Genomic DNA, 14,069 nt, shown 5'->3' on the forward strand with positions numbered 1-14,069 from the left:
CTTTTACCGTGGCTTTCAAAGGCCAGTCCCTTGATGGTGGTGGTGGTGGCAACCCACGCCTTTAATCCCACAGCACTTGGGAAGCAGAGGCGGGGGAATCTCTGAATTTAGGGCTAGACTGATCTACAGAGTGAGTCAGGGCTACACAAAGAAATCCTGTCTTGAAACACAAACAAACAAACAAACAAACAAACACAGGCCAGTCCCTAGATGCTCTGCATCTGCTCCCCACCCCTACCGCTGGAACTTGGTGGGGAAGCACATTGGGGGCCTACTGCCCCTGACCTGTTGACTGACACTGGGGGTGGGGGACAATCTGTGCTTTGGTGACCCTTCTAGAGACACTCTGGTGCATACTCAAGTCTGGGAACCTCTTTCCTCTGATGTGATAAAAGAAACACTACCTCTTCCCTGCACCCAACTCACCAGAGGTTTCTGCAGGGTTCCCAAAACAAAAAAGAACTTCTCTTTAGATTTTTACATGCCACTCTTTCATCTCGGGCCACAGATGCCACCTAGAGACAGCCCTAGTGTTATTTATTATGCAGCGCAATGTTATTCATTAAGGGGCGCTGTTTACCGTAGGAGAAAAGCCATGAGGTACAACAAAGCCCACTATAAGAGTTTATTAGGGAAAGGGGACAGAAGCGTGTGCTTAGGCCTATGGGAAATGATTGTGCAGGAAGAGGTGGGGGAGGGGTATTTGGGACTTGCTTTTATTTTATGGATCCCCCCAAACATGCACATATGGGCTTCCGTATCTATGCCACGCATGCACATAGATTACGTGATCATGCAACGCACAGGATTTTGTAGGATGACTACGTATCTTGCCAGTGCATGCGTGGTCCTGGGGGAGTGGCTAGGAATTCTATCACCTACCTGTAGTATCACCTGCCCTGTGGTGTTCGGAGCACCAGTTTGGATGGGGTCTGTCTGATTCTTCCTGGAAGCCCAGGTCTCTTTGGGAGCCTCTGTGGGCAGCATTCTATGTATCACCCCAGTGGTAGAGCTCAGTCTTTCGTAGAGGTGCTTAGAGGTTGCCACCCTTGCGTGTCAGCCTCAGGAATGCCGTCCTCCTTTGAGGCAGGGTCCCTCACTGGCCCAGAGCTCACTAATTAGACTAAATTGGCTGGTCATCAAACTTTAGAGAACTGCCCCCCCCCCCAGTGCCAGGATTGGCAGTGTGTGCCACCATGCTCGTCATTTTTATGTGGGCGTGGGGATCAAACCTACACCACATGCTTGCCCAGTAAGCTGTTTACTTAGCGTGGCTTTTACAGTCCCTGAAGACACGGCTTCTCTTTCTCTCTGCTCCTCCTTTGTCTGAGAGTCAGGAAATACACACAGTACTTCTGCTGGCTCATGGAGGCTGTGCTTTCCTGTCTCTGAGGCTATGCTTTATTATTATTTTACCTTATTTTTATTTCTTCTGCCTGGAACAGCTGCCCAGTACCACAGTTCCACTGCCCCATCCACGTACAGAGCTTATCTCTTCAAATTAGCCTCAAACACCATTTCCTCCCTCTTCAGCCAGAAGCCACTGCAGAGCCTGATCAACTTCTGGAAACTGTCATCTATCTGTCGCACTCTGTCTTGGGTTCCAGTTTGTTTATCTGTCTTCTTAGGCTGTGGACCTTTTATTCAAACATCTTAGACAAGGTGATTTCTCTAATAACGCAAAGCATATCTTCTAATGCAAGGCAATAAAATGTATTATTCAGAAACGGGGATGATGTGGTGTTTGTCCCTCGGGGGTGGCCAGAATGAGTGAGGCACGTAGTTATATACAAGGTGACAGCAACTGTCACAGCCTAGAATCGGTGTGGTCTGGAAACAGTTCTGTTAGTGAAGAAATGCAGGGAGGAAGGTGGGACAAGTTTATAGAAAGGTCAGTCAAGGAGCTACTGAGGATGTGTGACCTCATGAAAGGACACCATGAACGGACACAGTGTGGAGAGCAGGCGACATCTTCCTCTTCTAGATGTGTGACCTCATGAAAGGACACCATGAACGGACACAGTGTGGAGAGCAGGCGACATCTTCCCCTTCTAGATGTGTGACCTCATGAAAGGACACCATGAACGGACACAGTGTGGAGACCAGGCGACATCTTCCTCTTCTAGATGTGTGACCTCATGAAAGGACACCATGAACGGACACAGTGTGGAGACCAGGCGACATCTTCCTCTTCTAGATGTGTGACCTCATGAAAGGACACCATGAACGGACACAGTGTGGAGAGCAGGCGACATCTTCCTCTTCTAGATGTGTGACCTCATGAAAGGACACCATGAACGGACACAGTGTGGAGAGCAGGCGACATCTTCCCCTTCTAGATGGAAATTACAAGAACCTGAGTGGGGTAAAGACAGGAGGACGGGGCTGGGAGACGACATAGTAAGTGCCTGCATTGCAATAGGAATTGAGTTCGATCCCCAGAATCTATGTAAACAGGTGGGACATGGTGGCAGGAGCTTGAAATCCCAGGACTGGGTAGGCCAGGATCCCTGGGCCTCACTGGCCAGCCAGCCTAGCAGAATCTGTCAAGTTCTGGGTGAAAGTGAGAGAGCCCATTTAAAAACAAAACAAAACAAAACCAAAAAACAAGGTGGGGGCTGGGCACTGGGGAGGCAGAGTCAGGTGGATCTCTGTGAGTTCAAAGCCAGCCTGGTCTACAAATCGAGTTCCAGGACTGCCAGCGATGTTACACAGAGAAACTTTTGTCTAGAAACAAGACAAAACAAAAACCCCACAACAAACAAACAAAAACTAACAAGGTGGACAGTGTATACGATACCTCAAGTTGACCTCCGGCCTCTCCATGCAGACACACAAGTGCCAGTGCACCCACATGTGTATGGCTGCACCCGCACTTGCAGGACACAGGGTGGTTTCACAGAAGCCAGAGGAAGAGTGAGGTTATAAACTGTACTAAGGCTGAGAGGAGTGGTGTCTTGGCCAAGGGTTGCCATTACTGCAAGATTATTTCAGAGATGGCTCAAGGTATGTGATTCCAAGAACTAAGGCAACGCCCGCCTGAAAGGGTCTCCCACGGATAACTCTCCGTGGAACTTGAGACTTGGTTGTTACACGCCCTTCCTCGTCCTTTGTGACATTTAGAGTAGCGATTTTCACTCTGGGACTGCTGATGTATTTCAAAGAGATTTACCCCCACATCCTTAAAGAGAGTCTGTGTATTATTCATTAACATTAATCAGGTTGAGCTCCGAATTACAATTTTCCTCCTAGTGTGTTTGGCGCAATGTCTCACTCTGGCCAGCAGACGGCAGCATAACCCAGGGGTCTGAGTCAGGATATGCTTTGCTGGAGTCTAGTGCAGATAGCTGCTCCTCAGTTCTGTGCATTCCGCGCCTCCCCCGCCCTCTTCTATAACCTGCAATGGTGGGAAGGGGAGGGAGAGAGAGGGAGGCTGTTAATAGGTGACCACCTTCAAGACGTCAAATACGGTGGGTGTTCCAGGCATTGCTGTGGAACTGCAGCTGCATGCAACGCTACGTGCTCTGACCTGGCTGTAAAATCTGAAAAGCTCAGCGCTTTTTTCTGAGCTGGTCTTGTTCACATTCTTGCTGAGAGAAAGTCTAGTCATGTGTATGTACAGAAGAGATAAAATTGAAAGCTACAAGACGTGCCCTGTAGAAGGCCAGTATACAGAGAAATCAAACTAAAAGAAACAGGGCACCTGGGGGACTCCCTCTAATCCCAGCACTCAGAAGGCAGAGGCAGGAGGATCTCTATGAGTTCAAGGCCAGTCTGGACTACAAAGCAAGAAACCTTGTCTCGAAAATCAAAACAAAACACAACAAAAAAACACAGAGAGAGAGAGAGAGAGAGAGAGAGAGAGAGAGAGAGAGAGAGAGAGAGAGAGAGAGAGAAGAAAGAAACAGGGCAAACTCCCCATTGGTACAGAAACCTGGAAAAGCAAGGATTTTTCTGGCAACTTCTGGTTTGTTTTGTTTACAGTACTGAGGATTGAACCTAGGGCCTCAAGCATGTTCTGCCATTGCTCTATATTCCCAGTCCTCTTTTAAATTGTGTAGTCTAGCCTAGGCAGGCCTTGAACTGGGACCTACCTACCCTAGCCTCCAGAAGTACCCAGGTTACAAGCCTGAATGGGTTGTTTGATGTCTTTGCCAATCTCTCCACTTTCCAACAACAGAAAAGCATACTAAGGAAGCACACCGACCTCTCCCAGCTGTGCGGCCTCCGAGAGGGCTCTCACTGTTTTGTGATGCACATACAGAACTGGATCGATCGGAGTAGAGCCACCTTGCCGCGTTTGTTGCTCGGGATGAAATGTGTGCCTGGCATAGAGCAGACACTTGGTGACTATTTGGTGTCTGATTTCTGGTTAGATGTTTGACCATAACTATGACTTTAGGGATTTGTTGTAGAATATTATTTTAAGATGTGTTACATTTGTTTATGCTGTGGAACATTTGTTTAATGATGTAAAGAGGCGTTGCATTCTTTTATGTTGCATTTGTTTAACTCTGTGAAGCTGTTGTTGCTTTGCCTGTCTAAACACCTGATTGGTCTAATAAAGAGCTGAAGAGCCAATAGCAAGGCAGGAGAGAGGATAGGCAGGGCTGGCGGGCAGAGAGGATAAATAGAAGGAGAAATCTGGGAGAAAAAGGAAGAGCAAGAGGGATCAAGGAGGAGGACATCAGGGGCTAACCACCCAGCCACACAGCCAGCCATGGAGTAAGAGTGAAAGTAAGATATACAGAAGTAAGAAAAGGAAAAACCCCAGAGTCAAAAGGTAGATGGGATAATTTAAATAAAGCTGGCAAGAAACAAGCCAAGTTAAGGCCAGGCATTTATAAGTAATAATAAGCCTCTGTGTGTGATTTATTTAGGAGCGGGGTGGTGGGCCCCCAAAAGAGCCCCAAGAGTAAAGAGTAAAAGAGCAAAACCAACCAACCACAGGGATTGGAATAGCTACCTTCCAAAGCTCAGATTCAACAGTTTTGTGGGGTGCAGGGAGATGGTGACATACACTGTTCTTTGGCATTGCTGAGTTACTGCACACCGAGCTCCTGAATGAAGAAGTTTTTGCTGGTCTTGAACATGGCATTGGTGATTGAATGAGGGCCTTGAAAATGCCAGGACAATCTCTGCCACTGCATTCCTTCTCAGCATCAAGGTAATGCACCATGTAGCTGAGGATAACCTTGAACTTCGGATCCTTCTGCCTCTGTTCCTCTTGTGATTATAGGTATGTGTGTGTCAGTGTTCTATTGCTGTGAAGACACACCATGACCACAGAAACTTTTACAAAAGAAAGTCTTTCATTGGGGCTGGCTTATGTTCCAGAGGTTTAGTCCGTCATCATCATGGTGGGAAGCATGGTGGCAGGCAGGCAGACATGATGCTGGAGAGGTAGCTGAGAGTTCTACATCTGGATCTGCAGGCAGCAGGAAGAGAGAGACACTGGGCCTGGCTTGAGCGTCTGAAACCTCAGAGCACACCCCAGGCCCAACAAAGCCACATCTCCTAATAGTGCCATTCCCTGGTGCCCAAGTATTCAAATCTACAAGCCTATGGGGGCCATTCCTATTCAAACCACCACAGCATGCAAGACTAGGATCAGTTTATGCAGGGTTGAAGATCAAACCCAGGGTTTCCTGCATGCTGGCTACAGTTTACCACATGCCCAGTCTACTGACCAAGTTAAAGTTGATGGACTAACAAGCGACTTTGTTTCAATCAATGAGCTCTTTTGAGAAGTACACTTCCGGGCTGCATGTGAAACAGCTGATTTTTCTCACACGAGACTCTGAGATCAGGGGAATTAACATACATGCCAATGCTTTTGGAGTTCATGAGGAAAATTAAATAGATAATTTGAACAAGAAATTATGACACTGTGGCTACATAAGCTTATAAACTCTGTCATGCTTCCTTTCAAGAGATTCATAGTGTCTGTTAGCACCTTACAAACTCCGGGCAACTTCGTTTACAGGAAGTCAAACCTCTAACCAATGGGAACAGAATTGAAGTCACAGCTGCAACTTTCAATTGTTCAGGAGCCATGTTAAAAAAGACACAGATGAAATTAAGTCTAATACTGTTCTAGTTACACCCATAAATCCTAACTAGTGCCATTTCAACATGTAACCAAAAACTTAAAAAAATCATTAAAAACATTTTATCCAGTCTTTGAAATGTGGTTTTTTTTTTTTTTTTTTTTGGTTTTTTGAGACAGGGTTTCTCTGTGTAGCTTTGCGCCTTTCCTGGAACTCACTTGGTAGCCCAGGCTGGCCTCGAACTCACAGAGATCCGCCTGGCTCTGCCTCCCGAGTGCTGGGATTAAAGGCGTGTGCCACCACCGCCCGGCGAAATGTGTTTTTTTTTTTACTCTTAGGGTATTTCTTACTGTTCTATTGCTGGGAAGAGACACCATGACCAAGGCAACTTAGGAAAGGAAGCATTTCACAGGGGTGGGGGTGGGGTGAGGGAGTTGCTTACAGTTTCAGAGGGTGAGTCCATGACCATCATGGCCCAGAGCAAGGCAGCAGGCAGGCAGGCATGATACTGGAGCAGCAGCTGAGAGCTTTTATCTGGTCCATAAACAGGAAGCAGCCGGAGGGAGGGACTGGCCCTGCCATGGGATTTTGAAACCTCAAAGCCCACCCTCCAGTGACACACCTCCTCCAACAAGGCCACACCCCCTAATCCTTCCTAAACAGTCCACCAACTGGGAAGTAAACATTAAATATATGAGTCTATAGGGGCCATTCTCATTCAAATCACCACAGGGTATATCCTAGCTGGGACTGACCACTTGTCAAGATTTAGTAGCCACCTGGATCGTGGCTGCTGTATTGGACAGCATGAGATCAGAGAATCCACTGAAAGGGAAAAATCAGTACTCATCTTGAGAGACGCTCCCCACCCCCCACCCCCGTCCTCTAAAGGTATTTGCTGACCAGCAGTTTTAGAACTGACCAGAAGTTGAGCTCATGGGAAGATAAGGCTGGAACAATAAATCTATATATCCTGGACTTGGTAAAACAGGATATGGGGAGTAATGGACTCAACTGACCAGAAATTGAACTCATGGGAAAATAGGACTGGAACAATAAATCTGAATGTATATATATTCTCGGTTCAGCAAAAGCAGGACATAGGGAGTAAAACATTTATGTCTCTGTAGATACCCTGCATCCTGTTAGCCATCTCATGCTTATAGTTCAGCCAGTAACTTCAAAGAACTACCTCACCCCTACCCACCTTGTCCAGTCCCAAGATATGTAACTCTCTGCATGTAAACCTTTCCTATACAAAACCCCTCAAGTGAGTGCTCAGGACCGTCCTCCTCCACCCGCTCTGTCCCTGTGTGGAGTGTTTGGAATACGGACCAAGCCCCGGGCTTGCTATGTTATTAAAAAACCTCTGTGTGCTTGCATTGGATATTGGCTCTGTGGTGGTCTTGTTTGGGGGTCTTGCGACCTGGGCACAACACCACAACCCCAGATGTAACTCAAAAAGTTACCAAAGAGTTTCATGGAAAATAATAGAAAGTACAGTGTTGCTAAAAGGCAGAATTTTTTTTTTTCAATTTAAGATCTATTTATTTTACTTTATGTGTATGACTGTTTCGCCTGTATATGAGTATGCCATGTCCATGCCATGGGCCCTCAGAGGTCAGAAGAGGGCATTGGACCCCTGGAACTGGAATTATGGATGGTGGTGAGTTGCTGTGTGGGTGCTGGATCCTCTGCAAGAACAAGTATTATACTCTTAACCACTGACCCATCTCTCTAGCCCTTTATTTTTGTTTTTAATTACCTGTGTATGTACGTGTGTGTGTGTGTGTGTGTGTGTGTGTGTGTGTGTGTGTGTGTGTCGGGGGTTGGGGGGGGGGGTCAGAAAAGGGTATGGGATCCCCTGGAGCTGGAGGTAGAGTGCTTGTGAGTTGCTAATGTGGGTGTTGGGAAGTGAACTTGGGCCTTTGAAAGAGCAGCACACACTATTAACAGCTGAGTCATCTTCCCAGTCCCAGGTGTGTGGAGAGTTTTATGGCAACTTGACTCAAATTAAAGTCATTTGAGAGGAGGGAGCCTCAGTTAAGAAAATGCCTCCATGAGATTGGCCTGTAGGTAAGCCTGTAGGGCAATTTCTTAAGTTAGTGATTGATGGGGGAGGGCCAGCCCATTGTGAGAGGTGCCATCCCTGGGCTGGTGGTCCTGGGTTCTATAAGAACGCAGGCAGAGCAAGCCATGATATGTAAGCCAGTATCAGCTCCTGCCTCCAGGTTGCTGCCCTGTTTGAGTTCCTGTCCTGGCTTCCTTTAGTGATGGACTACAGTGTCGAAGTGTGAGCCAAATAAACCCTCTCCTCCTCCAGTTGCTTTTGGTCATGGTGTTTGATCACAGCAATGGGAACCCTGACTAAGACAATAGGCAATTTGATGGGACTGAAGAGTCCAGAGGAGGTAAGTAACACACACCACTGAGCATGTCTGTGAGGGTGTTTCCAGAAATGACTAGGTCAGCAGGGTGCTGACTTAATCCAGGGATAGATTCAAATTTTCAATTTCCTCTTGGGAAGTGGTGGCTCTGAGGAAGGTAGGATCTGGCTCGAGGAAATGGGTCACTGGGGGTGTGTCCTTTCAGGGCTTCGTCTTACCCCAGTTCCCAGTTCCTTCCTGTTGTCCTCCAGTCTGCTGCTGGTCCGCCATGATGTGAGCTCAGCCGTGCCCTTTCCGCATGATGGATAGAAACCTTTGAAACTGCACACAGGAAATCTTTCTTCCCTTCAAGTCATTTGTGAGGAATTTTGTCACGATGACAATAAAAGTAGCCGACACAGACAAGATGTCAGAAGAGAGTATGTCCCGGAAAAAGCTTAGATGACGACAAGGTTAAGTTAGAATTCAATAGACAATTATGCAAAACTATAAAAATGAGCTCAGTGGGTAAGAGCATTTGCTGCTTCAGCACGGGGACCTGAGCTCGGATTTCGGAACCCATGAGATAAGTGGATGTGGTCCTGTGTGTGCCTGTGACCCCGGTGTTGTTGGGGACGGAGACAGGAAGGTCACTGGGGCTTGCCGGCTGCCGACTTAACTGAAATGCCAGCTCCAGGTTGAGGGGAGGACCCTGCCTCAGGAGGAATAAGGTGGAGAGTAATAGAAGAAGACACTGGCACCTCCTCTGGCCTGTACATATTGCTGTACACACACATTTATACATAGACCACACACACACACACACACACACACACACACACACACACACACACACAGCTTTTTTTTTTTTTTTTTTTGGTTTTTCGAGACAGGGTTTCTCTGTGTAGCTTTGCGCCTTTCCTGGAACTCACTTGGTAGCCCAGGCTGGCCTCGAACTCACAGAGATCCGCCTGGCTCTGCCTCCCGAGTGCTGGGATTAAAGGCGTGCGCCACCACCACCGCCCGGCCAGCTTTTTAAAAGTATTAAAAATTTTAAAAAGTCATGTCTATTAAAAAAAAATTAGCTCAAGGTTAATGACCACTGCTGCTAAAACCCCTTCCTTGGGAGAGGCATCAACAGCGTCGTCTACCCCTCCTAAGGTCCCAGTAACAAACTGAGGTACAGTTCCACCATAGTTCACGGCGAACTCAGGAGCTTATTAGGCTTACTTACAGGGCAATGAGTGAGGGGTTAGGGGCAGGTACATAGGTGACTTTAAAACAGCCACACTGGAAGATCTGTATTCAGCATGGACGATGGTCTCCCCATGACTGCATAGATGGGACCCCCCCCATCTGTACCCTCCATTACCACATAGTCTCAGGCCCCTCCACCATGACGATGTTAATTAGGGCAGAACTGTATACAACTGGTTGGGAGGGGTGGCTCTGAACTGAGGTGAGGGTCCTGTTACTCTCTTGATCCCCTCCTATGAGGGAAGGTAAATGGTTCCCAGGCCCGGCTGTAATGATCTACAAGTTCCCAGTAGGATGGGACGCCAGAGACGGTGGTAGCTGGGCTTAGAGGACCGTCCTGTTCAGCAGCACTCTGTGCATCTCCCTCAGCGTCCTAGGCAGAAATGAGGAGAGGCATGGATGGAGAGCCAGGAGGTGGTACTCTATCATGTCTGTCTGTCGCTTTGAATTCTAGCACCATTGTTGCTTCTAGATGTCTGGAGGGCTGGGCAAGGGTGTCCAGCCTTTTGGCCACATGAGACTAGGAAGGGTTGTCCACATTAAATCCAGGGGTGTTCAGCCTGCAGCCTGTGGATTGTGAGAGCATACATTTATTTTGTATGACACTGTGATTTGATGGACTCTCCTGGGCCACATGTGGCCTGAGAGCTGAGGGTTGGACACCTCTGCTAGGGTGCTGAGCCTAATTTTAAATTTGTTTTTCCATTGTGTGTGTGTGTGTGTGTGTGTGTGTGTGTGTGTGTGTGTGTGTGCTTGCACATGTGTTTGCACACTAATGTCACACTTCACATGTGGGAGGTCAGAGGATAACTGTGGGAGAGTTGGTACTCTCCTTTTTTTTTTTTTTTTTTTTTTTTTTGGGAGCTGAGGACCGAGACCTTGCACTGGCTAGGCAAGCGCTCTACCACTGAGCTAAATCCAAAACCGGGTACTCTCCTTTTACCCGGTGGATCTTGAGGACCGAACTCAGGTCATCAGGCTGGCTGCCTAATGTCTTTATCTGCTGAGCAGTCCATTTTCACCAGCCACTGAGCTCATTTTAAAAGGCCCACAGATGATGAATCTTACCCGTGACTGGAGACAATTTTAGGTCTCTCAGTCTCATCCCAATTTTCTGACATCCCGACTTTCCACTGTGTCTGCAACTAATCTCCACACCAGGTCTCCCCTACCTGTATCACATCTCTGGACCAGCTTTCTTCCCCCAGACTGCATGTGCAGATGTTATGCGTGGGGCAAACCTGAAACATTCTTTTCCTCCTAACTAGCTCTGACATTCCTTCTTACGCTTCTGTAAAATCGTTTTACAATCCTGTGTATTAATCGATATGGTCCATTGTCGTTGGCGCTGAGTAATTTCACCTAAGTCAGAAGACGGCCCTCTCAGCAATGCTGACTGTTGCTCTCCACTGGTGTGGAGGACGGAGGCCCTAGGACTATAGTCAGCTCAGTGGTTTTCCAGAATGTCCAAGCTGCTGCAGAACTCCCTAGAAAGTGTGTTTCCTTTCCCCCTGCCAAGTGCTCCTCTTGATCCAAAATCTGTTAACAATTTAAACGTCAAATCTGCCTCTAAGGTTACTGATCAGCCATCTCTTTTTGTTATGATTCCAGCCAGGTTCAAAGATACCTGGTCTAAGCCAGTAGATCTCCCGAGATGCTCTCAGAGTACGAAGTTCTCAGGTTGCCTCTCCAAAGGCTGGTGCATGCAACTCAGCTGCTATCCATCCGATTGCTGCTCCTGGAACAGGGCAACCTGCTTTATATCAACATACACAATAGCATGCGTCTTGAGACTGCTGTGTAGATCCAGGCAGTCCAGTGGGAGCCACATGCTTTCAGCCATGTTTTGGCCAGTGCACACTTCCCAAAGCCGGCATTTCTCTTATCTTTTCCTGTTCTTAGCTATAAGAAAAGTACAAGCAGCCTTTATTTTATATATAATAAAGAAAAGTACATATGTGCTTCATTGGTTGACATTTTCGAAAGTCCCCTGTCTGGCTTTTGATGGCTACAACAACTTTTTTTTTTTTTCTTCCAGACAGGGAGGGTTTCTTCGTGTAGTTTTGCGCCTTTCATGGAACTCACTCTGTAGCCCAGGCTGGCCTCGAACTCACAGAGATCAGCCTGCCTCTGTCTCGCGAGTGATGGGATTAAAGGCGTGCGCCACCACCGCCCGGCAAGCTGCAACAACTTTTAAGGCCAAGAGTGTTGCTTTTGGTTGCTTTCTGTCCCAAGGTTGAGTTCACGCTGCTTTGACAAGGCGAGTAGTGAGGTAGGCAAGGGTGGAGACTAGTGCAGACCTGGTGGCCTCGTGCTCCCTGTCTGGGCCTGTCTGTACCATGAACTTGGCTTCCTCTGACCTCCTGCTCCTTCATCCTCAACTCTGCTCCACTTAGTATTTGCTCCCAGAAAAGCAGCTGGTTCCTAGGGCTGGTGAGATGACTTGGTGCGTACACCGCTTGTTGTGCAAGCCCGAGAACCTACATTTGGTTTCCTAGCACCCATGGAGAAGCTGGGCAGGACAGCCTATGTCTGGAACACCAGCCCTGAGGGGAATGTGGAGATAGGCAGATCTTGGAGACTCACTGACCACCCAGTCTAGCCCAAACAGTGAGTGGCAGGTTCAGTGAGAGACCCTGTCACCCAAAGTGAACCTCTGATCTTCACATGTCATACATAAGCAAACATATGTGTATATACATACATGTACCACAAACACACACACACACACACACACACACACACACACACACACACACACACAGAGAGAGAGAGAGAGAGAGAGAGAGAGAGAGAGAGAGAGAGATTAGTGAAACTAGCTTTTACTTTCAGATTTTTATTTTAAAGACACTGCATAGATGCATAGATTGAAAAATCTGTCCTCCTACAGTTTATAATTCAGTGGTTTTAGTAAATTCATAAGGTTGTACAGTTGGCACCACTGTCTGATTCCAGAACATGTTTGTCACCCCTGAGAGAAACCATGCCCATCACTGGTCACTCCTCATTCTGTCCCCTTCAGCCCCTGGCAACTACTCACCTACTTTCTGTCTCCTGACGGTTGCTGGGTCCTGTAAAAGCAGTCACAGTGTGAGCCCTGTGTGGCTGCTTCTCTCACCGGGCCCACCCTTTTCCAGGTTCACCATGTCCTGGGGGGCAGTACTTCACTCCTTTTTATGCCTGGATGATGCTTGTTCATCCGTCAGTTGAGGAGCGTTTGTGTTATTTCCACGTTCTGGCTTGGTGAACACTGTCGCCATGAGCACTTGTCCCTTAGTTTTTGTGGGGTGCAGGTTTTATTCTCGTGCTTTGGTACATCTCTAAGAGTAGACAATCATGTCTCTATAGCAATGCTCTGTTTAATTGAAAAATTTAAAATTATAGCCGGGCGGCGGCGGCGGCGGCGGCAGCAACAGCAGCAGCAGCAGCAGCAGCAGTGGCGCACGCCTTTAATCCCAGCACGGGAGGCAGAGCCAGGCAGATCTCCATGAGTTCAAGGCCAGCCTGGGCTACAGAGTGAGTTCCAGGAAAGGCACCAAAGCTACACAGAGACACCCTGTCTTGAAAAACCAAAATAAATAAATAAATAAATAAATAAATAAATAAATAAATAAATAAATAAATAAAAATTATATTTTAGCGTGGGTGTATCACAGTATGCAAATGGAGGTCAGAGGACACCTTGTAGGAGTCATTTCTCTCTTTCCACTATGTGGATCTCAGGGATCAAACTGAGGTCATGCGGCTTGGCAGCAGGTGCCTTGACCCTTCTGAGCCAGCTCTATGGTTAAGGTTTTAAGGAGCTGCCAAACTCTTTTCTTTTTTTTTTTTTTTTTTTTTTTTTTTTTTTTTTTTTTTTTTTTTGGTTTTTCGAGACAGGGTTTCTCTGTGTAGCTTTGCGCCTTTCCTGGTACTCGCTTTGGAGACCAGGCTGGCCTCGAACTCACAGAGATCCGCCTGGCTCTGCCTCCCGAGTGCTGGGATTAAAGGCGTGCGCCACCACCGCCCGGCCAAACTCTTTTCTAAAGAGGCTGCACTGGGGTACATTCCCACCAACACCTGTAAAGGGCTTTAAATTCCTTAACACCTCACCAGCAGCTTCTTATCGTCTGTGGTTTTCATCCTAGCCTTTAGTAGGAGTGAAGTGGGCCTCTCTTTGCCTCTAATTTGAATCTTTCTGCTAACTAATGATGGTAAGCTCTGTCATGGGCCTATTGGTCATTTGTGCATCTTCTTTGGAGAAATGCCGTATAAAAACTTCTTTTGAGGCTTTATTTTATGTATATTAGTGTTTTGCCTGCATGTCTGTCTGTGTGCCATTTGAATATGTGACCTTGGGGGCCAGAAGAGGGTGTCAAAACCACTGGGACTAGAGTTACAGTTGTGAGCTGCATGT

This window comes from Peromyscus californicus, unplaced genomic scaffold (genome assembly GCF_007827085.1).
Source record: "Peromyscus californicus insignis strain IS unplaced genomic scaffold, ASM782708v3 Scaffold_8__1_contigs__length_139910024, whole genome shotgun sequence".
Taxonomy (NCBI): Eukaryota; Metazoa; Chordata; class Mammalia; order Rodentia; family Cricetidae; genus Peromyscus; species Peromyscus californicus.